At 39.6% G+C, this 14154-nt stretch overlaps 1 protein-coding gene and 1 long non-coding RNA gene across 4 annotated transcripts in view; one reads left to right on the forward strand and one right to left on the reverse strand.

Annotated features, from left to right (window-relative positions):
- lpp (LIM domain containing preferred translocation partner in lipoma) overlaps positions 1-14154 on the forward strand; it is a 217050-nt gene that overhangs the window by 59630 nt on the left and 143266 nt on the right. The window lies entirely within an intron of this gene.
- LOC131361374 (uncharacterized) overlaps positions 3384-14154 on the reverse strand; it is a 37775-nt gene continuing 27004 nt past the window's right edge. Inside the window, exons 2-4 of the long non-coding RNA XR_009206028.1 lie at positions 8571-8738; positions 5290-5439; positions 3384-5031 (exon numbers count right to left, since the gene is read on the reverse strand). This is a non-coding gene — a long non-coding RNA (uncharacterized LOC131361374). The remainder of the gene's footprint in view (positions 5032-5289; positions 5440-8570; positions 8739-14154) is intronic.

A 14154-nucleotide genomic window follows, 5' to 3' on the forward strand; every position in this document is an offset into this window, starting at 1 on the left:
CAACAGGCAGGACTCTAGGTAATGGAGAGTCTGTGTGCTGGCAAGAGAAGCCTTGCACAATCTTGGTGCTTTCCTGTTTGCCATACTAGCCAGAGCTACCTGTAAGCAAGAGGACTTCAAACAAGTTAAAATTCATTTAGCTGAACTACCACACCAGACAGAACACCCTGTGTGTCATGCATACATAGTTTAAGACCTTTATGCTTTGTCATCGGGGTATGAGGGGGCCTCCTCCGTGGAAAGAACTTCAATCTGTGGTTTGCTTTGATAGTATGAGTATATAATTTTTCCTTTTTTGTGTGCAATAATGGACAACCATTTCCCCACCACACCCCAGTTGACATTCTCTTGGCGGGCTGTGTGTACCAGGCATGCCAGTGGGAGAGCATCTTGGAAAAGGTCGAGCTGCGACATGGCAGTACCTCAGTAGATAATTTGCCAATTTCCTCCCACCAACTAGCCCTCCCCTATCACACAACAGCTACCAGCTCAGGAGGGTCTGCAGCTTATGCTTCGTCACAGGGCAGCTGCACTCACTTAGAGGAAAGCACTAACTGCCTTCTTCCGCATAAATGACATTGCAGATGCCCACAAATGAGTCACTGTGATTGACACGAGGGGAAGGGCAGAGTGTAGCTACCCCTTGTGACACTCTTGGACTCCTGGTCATGGGTGAATGTGGGATCAACTGTATCTGAACTTATAATCCTGACTTTTGGTTGAATGTTTTCCTTTAGCACTATTTCTGAACAAACCATCATTTCACTGGGATTCTTCACTGGTCTCCTTTGGCTGATGCCAAAATACAGCGATCTCATTTTATAGAATTGCCAAACTCTGTGCCAATCTATTCATAGAAATTTATCCAACTTTTAATTTTTTGTGATAGTTTTGTGGTCCTTTTTTAGAGCTGTATATTGCTTACTCAATGAGACACGAGGACAGACATATTGCGGTGAGTCCTCTCATGGTGTTCAGTTCTGGATTTAGTATCATCCCCCAGTCCAGGGAGACTATTTTAGGAGATGACTGTCTTGGCCTGGCATAAACAAACTGATAGCAGGATAATGTGGCTGCGTGTAATGAAGCTGTTTAGATTAGAGTAATGATGCACTCTGGCAGCTTTCTCAGAGGATATTAACCACCAAGCTGTTTACCAGACGCCCCACTGCTGCTGCTCGAGGGGAACAGAAAACAACACTTCAGTTTATTGGAGATGGAAGGTCTCTGGCCATGTCACAGTCTAAATGCCAGGCTGAATGTTATTGACTGATTTTTCTGAGTGATCTTTCTTTATCAGATATCCAGGGACTACATAGAAAAATCCAAAGTCTTAAATTTAGGGATAGAAAATAAATAGAATAATCTATTTTAATTTGATATTTATAGTCTTGGTTAATATTTGTTTACAGAAATTTTTAGGGCGTTCTATTCACCTGCTTTTTGACAACTTGTCCCCTGTTGGCTGGGTAATTTTAAGTGATTGACTTCCCCATATACACAAGATTATGTTGAGCTTGAACAGGCGTCAGGATTGCAGTACACACTGGTGCACAAGTTTCATATGTGTCTGTCACAGTTATTACATAATCACAATTGTTAGAGTATAATTTTGATATATACATGTCGCAAGGACAACACTCTTTTTCAGTTTGTTTCTTTCTGTAACCTAAGCACTGTGCTATTATTATTATTCTTGGTCCAAGGCTTTTTATGAATCACATAAGAGTGCCAGTGTAAACACACCAATAATGTAGATTTTCTGTATTATGAGCGTACTTTTATCCACAGCTTATGGTTGAATAATATCTTCTTTTTTTTTTTTTTTTTAAATGTTTTTAAGTTGCGTATCTATAGCTGAAGGTTTGTCCATATGTAGGTCTTCCCCACATAAATATAGTAATATATGAAAATGCATCTAATACAATTTTTATAGGATGTCTGTTTATACTGTACATTACACTATTACATTACAATTTGCCTTCACTGGAACTGAGGGGCCATGACACTGCTCCAAAGCAAGCCCTTGTGAACACATTGTTTGAACAGTTTTGTGTGGTGGAACTCTGGTGGTCTGGACAAGGCTTTGACCTTAGCCCAACTGAACACCTTTTGGGATGAACTGGAACACTGTCTGCAGCTTCTCACCCAATATCAGCACCTGATCTCACTATAGCTCTTATGGCTGAATGAGCACAATTCCCCTACAGCCATGCTCCAAAGTCAAGTGGAAAGTCTTCCCAGAAGAGTGGAAGTTATTATAACGGCAAAGGCGGACTAAATGGGAATGGGATCCAAAAGCATTTATGGGTGTGTGGGTCAGGTGTCTACAATCTTTTGGCCATATCATATTAGTCAGACCGAATTTCATTATTGATTAATTGCTCCACTACTGTGGCATTAAGACAACAACTAATGATTTAAAGGGATAGACAATTGTATTAAATATAAAATGGTTGGGTTTATTGTGCAATAATTCTTACTAATCTGAACAAAACTGTCATGAAATCTAAAGATGCTACTGTGTATACAATCTATAGTGCAATTTTCCCTGTATAAACAGAATAGTTGTAGGTATGTATATTATAGGAATGTGATATTTATTGGTATTTTGGATATACATGCCAAATTTAGGACTTGTTTGTGTGTAGGACAGATAATGAACACAAGTGGAACTGGCTCTTCTAAACGCTTCAGGCTTATGAATGAACTTATGAATGCACTTTAAAAGCACTTGGTTGTAACTTTCTATATCACATTCAAGTCAAGCTGCCAAGCTCTAATCATGGTCATACTCGGTTTGTTTGGGAGACTAGGGTTAGACTGGGGTTACTTTGCATTAGAAGCAATGTGTGAAAGCATATGTTGACGTGCCCTTTTGCAGTTGCTTTAAACTTTATACTTACTCTCTTATTCTTCTTCCAGACTCTCACAGTCCTTCTCTAAAGCAGTGGAACAGCCTTATCTTCAAATGTCTGATTGTCAGTTGGTGTCAACTATCAAAATCAAAACACAATGCTTTACTGTGATTGACGTCTTGAAGAGCGATGCACGGGGAACTTCTCCTGCTATAACTTTGACCTTCAATATTGATAATAGTTTCAGAAATTAATACAGCAGACCAAAAAATAATCAAAAGAAATTAGCCTCTCATTTTTTTCCCCTTTCATCGGTCCTCCTTACAGATAAGCCTTCAGTTTCCTCCTGAGATAAGACCTTCAAGTTAAAGGCATAAGATAAGAAACACTCTAAATAGGATTTTCTTTTTAGTTTGAAATTGAACTGATTCAATCCACAAGGTTGCTTGTTGTTGTTAATAATAATAATAATAATAATAATGTAATATAAAGTCTTGGCTTTGTTTCAGACATGCTGATAAATAAGTTGCAAATAGTAGAACAGTTTCAGTCACTACATCACTACATCATAAACATCTTTATCAAGGACTAAACATCTGACATGTTGTATGATGTGGTGTTTTAAACAGCAGGGGTAATAGAGATTTGGTTTAAAGATTAGAATCTAAAATCCGACCCAAAATATTTATTCCTAAATTTATAGAATACTGTGCAAAACTCATAGGCACGGGTAAAGAAATGCATTAAAGCCAAAATCCATTCAAATATGCTGAAATGAAAGTTTTGTCCCATTAAAAAAAAGTATGTGGTTTAATAGCTCTTACACCCGAAATATGAGTTTTTTAGTCTTATGATACAAGATAAGATTCATCATTGCACAGGTAAACGTAAGTCACTTTAGTAGCAATCCAGCCAACATACAGTTCAATGCATATATTATTAAAGAAAATAAAAATAATTGATCTAATACTAAATAAGGTGTACAAGTGTATAATATCAGGATCTTGGTGCTGTGTGAAGATGAGGTAGATTCAGTACTCAGTAGATTTAGTAGTGATGTCTGTTGAACTGTGGTACATGTGTAGTAGTGAGAATGCAAATGATCAGCATGTGTAGAGAACAGATTGTGCAAATATGATCGTCAAAGTCATGAAAACAGTGAGATCTGGACCAGGGTATGTGTCACCTGAGTCTTATTGCACTGTGGGTTTAGCAGCTGTTCTTATAGTGGTGGAGATTGTGTGTATGTGTTTGTGTGTATGTGTGTTGTATTGTGTTTATTTGTTTTGTTTTTGTGTGCATGGTTTTGGTTTGTGCTTTGTTTGTGTGTTTTTTTGTTCTTGTGTGTGTGTCGTGTTATGTTTGTTTGTGTGCTTTGTTTTTGTGTGTATGCTGTTTGTGTTTTGTTTGTGAGTTTTGTGTATGCTGTTTGTGTGTTTTGGTTTTGTGTGCATGCTGTTTGTGTGTTTTGTTTTTGTGTGAATGCTGTTTGTGTGTTTTTGTTTTTGTGTGAAAGGTGTTTGTGTGTTGTGTTTTGTTTGTGTGTATGCGTGTTGTGTTTTGTTTGTGTGTATGCTCTTTGTGTGTGTGTTGTGTTTGTGCGTGTGTTGTTTTTTGTGTGTATGCTGTTTGTGTGTGTTTGAATGTGTGTGTGTTGGTTTTGCGTGTATGCTGTTTGTGTTTGAGAGTGCTGTTGTGTTTGTGTTTGTCTCTGTGTGCATATGTTGTTTGTGTGTGTTGTTTTTTGTGTGTTTTGTATTTTTTGTGTGTCTGTGTGTATGTCTTGTTTTGTGTGTGTGTGTGTGTGTTTGCCTGTGCGCACATGTACTGAATCCACTAACTGAGTGAAAAAACAGCAGGAGCCTGATTGAGGCCAATGACAGGTTGTGGCATTTTATGATGCATTTATTTTTTTTACAGCCCCCAGGTCCTGGATATCCAGCTGAATGTTTTAATTACACATTTTATGCTTTTTCTCCACCATAATGAGGCCTGATTTCTAAAAGGGCTTTTTGATTTCATGCTGGGTTCCACACTATTAAAAAAAAAAACAAAAAAAAAAAACAACAACAGTCATGCCAAGCACGGGAAAGGGGCTGCTAAAGAAGCATTTCCAGTTGTACTCGGAGAGAAATGTGATGGTATTCATTCAACCTCTTACGCTCTCTTCTGCCTGATGGGGGAGAAAAAGACGAGTCAGACTCACGCACTTATGAATCATCATTATTTTAACAGTTAAGAAAAACATCACCTCTACATGGCATCGGCGCTGAACTTAGGGGAAATTAGCATGATGTAGAAAACATAGTAGATATTATTATTACTATTACTTTCTCTATAACAGTATGTTCATTATGTACAGATTAAACATTTAAATTATAGTTGTAATTGTACAGGATTCGAAACAGAAGAACGGTGTGAGTAATCTTACATAGGGCTCAAGTGGTTAAGGCTCTGGGTTCCACTGTTGGGCCGTTGAGCAAGGCCCTCAACCCCCCTGCTCCAGAGGCAGCGCATCATGGCTGACCATGCACTCTGACCCCAATCCTCCAAGGATGGGATATGACAAGAAAGAATTTCACTGTGCAATAAAGACAAATAAAGGCTACTTAATTTAATTATCTGTAATCTGACTCTTAATGACATGTACTATATGTAAAATCCCACGCTCAGACTCATTAATATATTTATATAGGAGTTGTTGTGATGTGCTCAGTGATTTTCATGGTTAATGCTTGATTTTATTCATTCATGTGAAAAGTTAGTGGTTGAGAATCACTGCTTCTGTATGTCACAGGAGGTCGTTGCTAATGCAGTTAGAATGACATTTAATAGAAGCATATAATGTATAACATATAGGTTTTGGTGTTTGCATCTAATAATGAGAGCATCTTTTCTGCAGCTCAGTGTCACATTAATGAGAATCCAGTATAGAATTAGTCGGAGACGGTGGTGCAAATGTTAAAGGAAGTGGCTGAAATGAACTAAACAGTACGTGTGGGATTACTCATCAGCTCCAACTCGATGTTTTTATCTGATTTGTTTTGGTGGGACCATATTTGGAAGTTTGAATCGACTAAAACTCAGCCAAGCATGAGATTCTGAACAGGGAATTTATCTGTTCTTATACACCTAGTTGAAAATTTGTCTCTGGTCTGCCGTCCTCAAGGTATCATTGCTCACACAGGCCTTTTTGCATGCGAGTAACAAACCCTTAGCTTCAGCTGAGTTCTGCTGAATTGCAAATAAAAGCTTGCTGAGTTGTTTTGCATTGAGATTTTGCAATGAAATGGCTCTCTTTCATAAGCGTGGATTTGTCTGATCTAGAATTCTGATCAATTTTTACTGCAAACAACCTCTGAAGTTCAGCTTTTATGCAACACTATCACTTGCCATGGAAGCGGGCCATGAGCATGTTATCGGCTTTTCCCTACGTGTTTAGTCTCCTGTGTGTAGTGTGTTTACAGGCATAGGATCTCCTCATGGTCTGGCAAACAAAACAGCTGATGTGTGAAGGCATGAAAGACCGATTGCTGTCAATTATTAACACGCAAGCTCAGCAGCGCTTCGGAACGGCTCTGGAGAAACCGCCCCAAACCGTCTGCGCCCTTGTGGATCAAATATCTCGCTTGATGCAAGTCATTCAATTCCATTTGATTTGGCCCCTCGTCAGTGTGCCGCTGTCACTAACTATTACACTTCTCTTTGTAGAGATACAGTTTTACATCGTGTCTCCAGCATCGGAGTCTCAAAGCAGCGTGGGTAAAACATTGTGACGAGCTAGCGTATAATCTCAAAGTTTTCACGGTTTTGGTAAACACATCCTGCTAACAAGAGAGACGAGCACATGTCTAGTGGCAGACAGGAGATGCGATGCTTCAGGCCTGTTTTCAGGGGTCACACCCTGCAAAAACACGGCTTTTCTTCTCGCCTCTGTTTCAAAAGTGGCGTGGAGGTGCTCAGCAGGTGATATGCTAAACACAGCTACGGTGCGTTTTCATCTCAATTTGCACAGCGAGTGCTTCCAACGCGCCGTCTCCGATGGAGAGCGGATAGAGATCTTTTCCTGCATTAGCACCGCATTGTTTTAATCGCGTTTGTAATGCCTATCAAACGGCTGGAGTGTCCTCAAACAGCCTGCTCATTTGGAAAACAAATCAGCCATGGCCTTGTCATTTGATTAGTGCCAGTTTTGTTAGTCTTGCCTATTATCCTAATTATCTTTGTGGATGTGGGATGCGTGTGCCTTGGGGATGATCAGTGACCTCCACTGACCCTGCGTCGTCTTCTGCCTGCTAAATAAAAAGCTGATAAATGCCACAAATTAATCACGCCTGATAAGCAATTGACTGTTTTTAGCCTATTTTGTACCTTATCAGAGGTGTGTGTGTGTGATTGCATTCTCAACTGCAGGGATCTAGCCACAGAGCCTCGCTTTGTCAGATACCGTCATAAAACTGTTTGAACCTGTTATCTGGGATCCAGGACAGACTACCGGATGAATCAATTCAGTAGGCAAATATCCACCATTAGGTTTCTGAGAGATATCAATCTGTCAAAAATGAAAAGCAAGAGCAGCCGACGTGTTGCTGTTGATGTCGGTTACGATAACGAAACCCACCCAACAAGTACAACCTCTTTATTCTTGAGGGAGCTTCAGGACTGTTTTCTTAAACTCATGTCTGATTATACCATCGTTCAGTTTGGAGTGAAAGCTTCGTCCTGTTTTGCCCATCGGCAAAAAGCATGCAGATTAAGAAAGCTGGAATGAACGAGGCAGAGAACAGGTTCAATGACATCTCCTGTTTTTTATCCACAACACAGACTTTGGACAGCTTAATTGCTTTTAGGACTTGCGGTCCTAGGACCGCCTTGTTAGATAAAGGCAAGCAAAAGTGCTGAAATATTAATGACTCTACACCCATGTTGACATCTGTAAAATCAACATGATTTGCATGTTCATTACAAAACCACCTAGATCTTATGAAAGCAGCATTTGAAACAGGGATGCCTGGTCCAGTACGTAATTTCGGCACCATTTCATACCAAACAGTTAACACTTTGCATATCAGTGCTGAACACATCGTCGAGGTTACATCTGAAGCGATTCGGTGTGGAGTCTTTTGGCTTCAGCCCTCTGCACACTTCCAGTATTAATCCTTAAGCATTTGGAAAATCTCCAAAGCTCTTTTATTAATATCAACAAGTGGCACAATGAAATGTTTACCCCCTGGGTGTGCTGTAAACATTGTAGGATTTGTAATAACCGCTTGCCTGTGTTTCCAAACAGTGCAGTGTGTGTGACGATATGTTAGTTCACTCAGCTGTGTCGAGCAGCTGGTGGAAGCAGACCCGGGTCAGGGTTTACAGGATGTGACCATCGCAGATTGGTGGCTTTAATTTTTAAAGGTCTTTTATCTGCGTGGCTAAGCACGACAAATCGGCTTCAAACTCTCCATCTGTCCACCCAGCACGTGTCTGTGAGTTACTAAACCTCTGCTTTTAGGAATAGTGAATGTTTGAAAGTCTGTTTTACTCGAAAGTATAGCATTTACTAAGTCTTAATAGTTTGGAAAAGTTTATTTACATTATTGCATTATCTTAGTCAGGTTTCATATAATTCATTCCATATTCTGAACAGCAAAAACTTTTTGAAAGGTTTTGTTTACTGTATCAATACAATACATTTAGGTTTATGGCAGAGCAACTGACCAGTTGAGGGATAAGGGCCTTGCTCAGGGGCCCAGCAGTTTCAGCTTGGTGGTCCTGGGATTCAACCTCACAACCTTTTGATCAGTAGTCCATCAGATTTTGTTTTTTAACCCATCTCACTGCTCTTCCAGGATGCACTCTGAAGGCCACAGCTCCTCCTCTCTGCTCCTGGAAACACACACAAAACTAGATACACACAAACATACACAACATAGAAAGTCTCAGACAGTTTATGGAATTTTAAAAAACTGCAAAAAATGTTTTTATGAATTCACGAAATCCTGCAAAAGCATAAAGTAGACTTTGACTAATTGTTTCCATTGTATTCGCATCACCTTGTGTTCAGCTGGTCAGTGGTGCTGAGGTCAGGGTCTGTGCAGGCCACTCATTTTCTTCCACACTGACCTTGGTAAACCGGGTCGCATCTCAATCAGCTCCCTAGTTCAGTATTCAGGGCACTGATCAAGGAGTTTTAATCACAAAATCCTTCCTGTGTACTGGAACATTTGATCCCTAAGAAATCCCAGAATGCACTGCAAAAAGCAGGAAGCATCTATGTTCTCGTACTGGAAATTATGTCTTATGTTCTGGAGCATTTCACCTTGAAAAAAGCACTACAAACTTTCAGCTGACTTCATTTACATATTACAAAGTAGCGTATTATCGTTGTATTTCTCACATGATTATTCACCTTATTTGGCGTTCTATATACAGTTTGTTTGAGTCTTGTTTAAGTATTAATATCCTCTAAGTAGCACATGATCCTGCTTGAAGTACCATGACAAAAATGTGTGTGATTAAGCGAACAAATTCATGACAAATAAAAATGAAATATTTGACATACTGTGACAGCATCCTCACCAGTTCTCCAGCTCTTGTACAGGATGTACTGAACCCAGGGAGCTAGTGATCTGATTGAGACACCTGATGCCTTTAAAACCCTCACTTTGTGCACTGGGGCATTGTCATGCTGGAAGTGTGGACACGCCTCTTAATTCCAGCGACGGGGCATCAACATGCTACAGCAGGCAAAGACACTCTAGACAACTATGTGCTTCTAGCATATTGTGGAAGGGTCAGGTGTCCACATACTTTTGGCTGTGTAGTATAGGACGTCTCATCATTCAGCAGAAGTTTGCCTTAATCTGGTCTTTTAACAATTAATTCAAAAGGCTTAGTCGAGGTCAGATTGGAGAGTATGGAACTGCCCGAGGACGTTTAAGACGAAAAATATGCAATAACAAGGCCCATGATAGGAAGTAAACATCATATCCTGGCGTCAAACAAGTAACCAAGTGATTCTGTTAAGGACCTTTCACAGCTTCCAGTCACACCAGTGTGCTGTTCAAGAGCTGGTGGATTAGCTATTCAACATCTTAAAAACAAAAAACAAAAAAAAAAAAAACACTTCCTAGGTTCCGGTGTAATTCAGAGGGGAAAAGTGTCTCTGTTATAGGCAGCTCAATCAAGTGCTCTAATAATTATGTACTGTTCTCTGTAAATATGTGTCAATTATAAAATTATAACAAGCATGCTGAGAAAATTGAGCTAACCTGCAGGCTTTCAGCATAACTAGGAAAGAAATGTTAAAATAAAATAAATGTTAATGATGCCTGTTGTTGTGGTGCCTCTTTATTATAGTCAGCTTGATCAAGGGCTTTAGTGATTATGTGCTGCTCTTTTTAAAGCGCTCCAGATCCACCACCAGTTGAAGAGACTGAGACGGAGACGAGGTGCCTGTTAAAAATGAATGAATGAATGAATGAAATCAGTATAGAGTGAAAGTGCAAGTGATAGTACAGCAAAAAAAATCAGAGAATTGCAAATTTTATAGTGCATCTTGGGGGGAAAAAAACACCACAGCTCCATTAAAAAGGTCACCACGTGTCCTGATACGAACCCTGTCAGGCTCTGCTGGCTTTTGTCACATGCACATGTTATTTTTTTTTTTTAGAGAGAAATGAAAGAGTAATTTCGTAAAAGAGAACATAGTGTGATTATTATCAGCCTCATTAGGGAGCAGATCATCGTCACTCTGAATCAGTAAAGCTCTGACAGGGAAGGCCTGTAGATTGAAAGGCACTCGATCACACATTCCAGTATTTTCAAGGCGGAAAAAATATAGCAGGTGTGATATCTTGTCACCCTTGCATGCTATATGAGCATCCTGTAATGTTTAAATAGCATTACACTGCTTTTCGTGCTCCCCAGGCTTCAGCTGAGTAGCCGAGTAGCAACCAGAATCCGTTCTCTTTGCCGAATAAAAGATCGACTTCATCATTTTCAAAGACAAGGGTGAGTGCAAGTTAATTCGACCAATTATCCCTAATAAAGTGCTAGAGACGTAATTGATAATTAAGTAAATTGCTGTAATTACACGGTGCCTCTGCTCAGTTGGCCTCGGCGGCTGTTCGCCTTCTCACACAGGCGCAAGAGGAGGAAACCTTTCCGAGAAGGAGCAGCAGCAGGGGAAATCACGCTTCCATGTAGATTTGAATTTTGACATGAATTGAATTGTGGGTGTGTGAACATTCCAGCCAACACTTTTCCATTTCGCTGCAGTGTTCCCAGCTGACATTCGGAAGTTCTTGATTTTCTCTTAGAGATATCGATATCTGTGCCCAAGTGTCATTTAGAATATTTTAACAAATCCACTAAACTCACTGAGAAATGCGTGATTTTATGTAGTTTTCATCGACATCGATAAAGTCTGCAGTAAATGTTCTTGCTTTAATGAGTAAAGTGGAGAATTTATTGTAGTTTTTTTAATAATACTATATTCTAATGCTTGCTTTCAGTTATAATAACTTACACAGGGATCTGTATGGTGGAGACACAAATGGATTTAAAAATTCTAGATAATTGTTAATAATATGATGCATTTTTTTTTTAAGGAGATGTTTCTTTAGCATTTGGAAGGACTCTGTTTGGTAAAACTGTTGCTTTAGGTTTTCAGTATTGGCTTTGAGTAGGACGTGTGATTATTTAAAAAAAAAAAAAAAAAAAAAAGCCCTGAAATCTCTGCCTGTGGTATAAGAGGACTAAAGCACATCAGGACATGCAGGACATGTTATTGAAAAATAATCAGCATCAGTGTGTTAACCGCCCACATCATACCACCAAGATGGTTGATTTTTTATTTTTTTTTCTCTGCCTCGTTATTTTTTATTCCTTACATACGTGACAGAGCTGTTTACTCCGCAACACACAGTATGTGATCTTACAGCTTTACATTGGTTAACAGCGTGAATGCAAACAGTTTTGAAGAAGAACCAAGGGCAGGAAGCCTTTATTATCGCCACACATACATTACAGCACATATTCTTCGCATATCCCAACTGAGGAAGTTCGTGTCAGAGCGCTGGGGCAGCTATGATACAGCACCCCTGGAGCAGGGAGCAGGGTAAAGGGCCTTGCTCAATTTCCCAACAGTGGAGCTTGGTGGTGCAGGGGCTTGAACCCCGATCCTCTGATCAGCAACCCAGTGCATTAACCACTTGAACCACCCGAAAAGACCAACCTGCTGACCACCAAAAGGGCACAAACACCCAATCAGGGACTTGAACCCTGGACCCTCAGATTAAATGTCTGATGCCCTACTGACTGAGCTATCCGGTATGGACTTTTTCCTCTGTACATGTAGCTGGTGCACACAGTCATCTTGAATGAGTGACTCACACTCATCCACCCATCCATCCTGTTTAAAGCTCAGCCCCTCATCTGTTTGATGAACTTCAGCACTCAAAGTGCTTGACTTGTGAATGAGGTGCACCAGAGTGGCGTATTTGTGCCTGTAATTTCGGACGATTGTCCACAAGTCTAAAGGGAACAGAGGGCCTTCTGTGCAGCAGGTCATTCAGAAAAGCCTGTTGCTTAGGAGCAGAAGCAATGTGGTGAAAAGAAACTTGCTGAGAGGGCATGTAAAGCTTTTTTTCTGCTTCACAGTAATTTGTGAGCAACTGGTATCCCATACTGTGCTATAGAGAACAGAACACAAAAAGGTCTCGGCTATTAAGTCCGGTGTGTGCTACTCAGGCTCCAAATGGAATAAATTTTTCTCATGTCTTGGTTTGTACTGTATATTCAAGAAGCACATTGTGCAGACCATTACCACTGATTTATGTTTGTAACGGCCACATAGTACCATTATTAGCCCATGGGCACACAGACAAAAAGAAAACAGCCTGGTCGTGTTGGTAGAGTAAGCAGAGCTGTTGTTTTTTTTTTTCCTCATATTCTACCACTTTCATCTTGACAGCACTCAGGTTCAATGCGTTGTTCTCGAGATTAAACATGACCCGATGTTATTATTATTTATGCCTGACCGCGTCTCTGATCGTGTCCTTCGTCTCATCCTGTTTTCTCCTGAGATAAAGTTGTGTTTTTGAGTTCATGTACGTTACTGCGTACATGGCAGCTTGATATTTGCCGGGCTTATCCCAGAGTTGTTTACTTGTCACTTGAGCTCTTGCTTGGCCCGGCGCTCAGCGTCTGCTATCACACATGCGCTGCTATGTCATGAGGTGACAGCGGAGTACAAGCTGACAAATTGTCACAGGGGGTTAAGATAGCTTCCATGGCCACTGGAGTACCCGGGCCAGTAAGTCAATAATCTGAGTTGAAAGAGAAAACAGAGAAGTTTTCAACCTTGATTTCTGGTTTCATAGTTTGTCTCTTTTTTTTTTGGTCTGACTCGTACAAATTATAGAGTGATAAACTTAGATGAGTCATTTTAACAGTTTAAATGATTAGGTCCTGTATTGTGATGTCAAATTTTCATTACATTTGGACTTGTCAATATTCTAAAAATTTCATGCTGTGACTAGCAACCAGTGATGGAAAAGATTAAAGTAATATTACAGTAATACTCTTGAGTATCCTCCTGAAAATATGTATAAAAACTGAACTATTACTCAGTCCTTCCAGGATTGTAAGATTTTGTGATCGCAGTAATGCACAAAAAAAATTAAAAATGGCTAAATCAAGCAAAGTATTTTACATCAACAACTTCTGAAGAACACTGAACAGTGAAATATGGAATCTGATCTTTTGGGGTTTGACTACTAAATAAAGTCGGCAAATAAACGTTTTTATATATGATATACAGTAAATAGTACTACATTTTAATACTTTGTGATTGGTATGATGGAGACACAAACGGATTTAAAAATAGATAATTGTTGATATGGTGGGGTTATGTTAATTTAACATTTAGAAGGACTTTGTAAATCTGCAAAGCAGAGATTTTGTGATTGTAGTAATAAAGAATTAAAAAATAGCAAAATCAAGTAAACACTATTGTATCAGAAGCATGCAGTTTTTCAAAATTACTACAGAACCTTGTGCTTGCAATTTTGCCAATTCAAGTAAAAATAACACAAGAAATACTCAACAAGCTGTGTCACAAATTCTGTCCACAACAGTCAGTAAAAACTCCTGGACAGACTGATTACTCAGTCTCTTAGCTGAGAAAAGAGCCAGAGATTAATCAGAGGAAACTTGTATGAACAATCGGAAAATTCTTCAGTCAGTAACCCAAGCTAACTGGGTCAAACTGGGGACCCTGGAGTTGTGAGGCAGATAT

Source organism: Hemibagrus wyckioides, linkage group LG11, assembly GCF_019097595.1.
Source record: "Hemibagrus wyckioides isolate EC202008001 linkage group LG11, SWU_Hwy_1.0, whole genome shotgun sequence".
Classification (NCBI taxonomy): Eukaryota; Metazoa; Chordata; class Actinopteri; order Siluriformes; family Bagridae; genus Hemibagrus; species Hemibagrus wyckioides.